Source organism: Lontra canadensis, unplaced genomic scaffold, assembly GCF_010015895.1.
Source record: "Lontra canadensis isolate GAN:19392208 unplaced genomic scaffold, GSC_riverotter_1.0 scaffold37, whole genome shotgun sequence".
NCBI lineage: Eukaryota > Metazoa > Chordata > Mammalia > Carnivora > Mustelidae > Lontra > Lontra canadensis.
Window position 1 is genome coordinate 3,829,115 of NW_022631031.1, and position 1,720 is coordinate 3,830,834.

Consider the following 1,720-nt stretch of genomic DNA (forward strand, 5'->3'; position numbering starts at 1 on the left):
AGTATTGTGTTTTAAAGCATAGGTCAGTCGTTTTACATGAAAGTATACACTATTATATACAAATCAACTGACCAGAGCACAACTTTTCAGTGTTTAAAACAGAATAAGCTACCCTGTAAGGGCAGAACATTTGTGACCTTTTTACTATAGTATTCCTCTCCTTCTTCATCCTCTTCTTCAACAGAGTCCACAACAACCTCCTTATAATCCTACTTAAGAGCAGCCATATCCTCACAGACCTCAAAAAACTCTCCTTCCTCCATGCTTTCACCCACATACCAGTGAACAAAAGCAGTTGGCACACATCAGGTCAAACTTGTGGTCCAGGCAAGCCCAGGCCTCAGCAATGACTGTGATGCTGTTCAGCGTGCACACAGCTTGTTGTACTTTGGCCATGTCTCCACCAGGTACAAAGGCTGGTAATTAATGTTGACTTTGGAACTGGTGGGGCAGCAGTCCACAAACTGGATGGCACATTTGGTCCTGATAGTAGCAATGGCAGCACTGACATCTTTGGAAACCAAGTCACCATAGTACAACAGGTAGCAAGCCATGCATTTGCCATGGTGAAGGTCATATTTCACCATCTAGTTGGCTGGCTCAAAGCATTCATTGGTGATTTCAGCTACAGAAAGCTGTTCAGAGTCAGCTTTCTCAGCAGAGATGACAGGAGCATATATGGCCAGAGGAAGGTGGATGTGAGGACAAGTCACCAAAAGTTGGTCTGTCTGATTCTGTCAGATCAATATTCAGGGCTCCATCAAATCTGAGGAAAGCAGTGATTGATGATACAATTTGACCTATCAACCAGCCTACTTAGGTTATTGTAAGTTGGGCATTCAGTATCAAGGTTTCTACAACACATATTATAGATGGCCTTATTGTCTACCATGAAGACACAATGAGTGCTCCCAGGTGGTGTGGGTAGTGAGGATGGAGCTGTAAAGCTCAACTAAAGCTGTGGAAATTGGTGGGTGCGGAGGCAGGGGATGAGCTGGGTAAATGGGGAACTCCAGCTTGGACTTCCTGCCATAATCATCAAAGAAATGTTCCATCAGTAGGTTGGTGAACTCCGAACCATTCCCCTCCAAAGTTGTGGAAAGCCAAGAAGCCCTGAAGACCTGTGCCCTAGTGGGCCAGTTGGTGAATTTGGTCCAACACAAGGTCACCAATTTCCTTGTAGAGCCCTAGGGTATAGTTATTGGCAGCATTTTCCTTGCCTGTAATGAGCTTCATCAATGACTGTAGGTTCCAGGTTTACAAACACTGCCTTGGGCTCATGCTTTCCATTGCCCATCTCACTGAGCAAGGTGTTGAAGGAGTCATCTCCCCCAATGGTCTTGTCACTTGGCATCTGACCATCTGGCTGAATGCCATGTTGCAAGCAATAGAGCTCCCAGGAGGTACTGCCAATATGGACACCAGCCTGGCCAACATGGAGGGAGATGCATTCATGCATGGTTGCTGATTCGTGGCTGCTGAGCAGATGGCAGAGAGGAAGAGGTTGTTTCTTCTTATAGTGCAACTCTCAGATGGTCAACACAAGAGAACTTGCTGAGAACTTTCTATTCTCTTTTTTCTTCATTCTCTTTCCCCTACCCATCCTCCTTGAGATTTTATGACTATTGGTAACAGCCATTTTTAAATTAAAATAATTTATTTCTTATGTGTACAGCAACTTTATTAGCCTGATATTTATATATTAATAGTTATGGAACAT

General features: G+C 44.1%; 1 pseudogene; it reads right to left on the minus strand.

The window, feature by feature from the left end:
- Positions 1-209: 209 nt before the first annotated feature.
- LOC116874442 lies at positions 210-1,459 on the minus strand (annotated as a pseudogene).
- Positions 1,460-1,720: the final 261 nt, after the last annotated feature.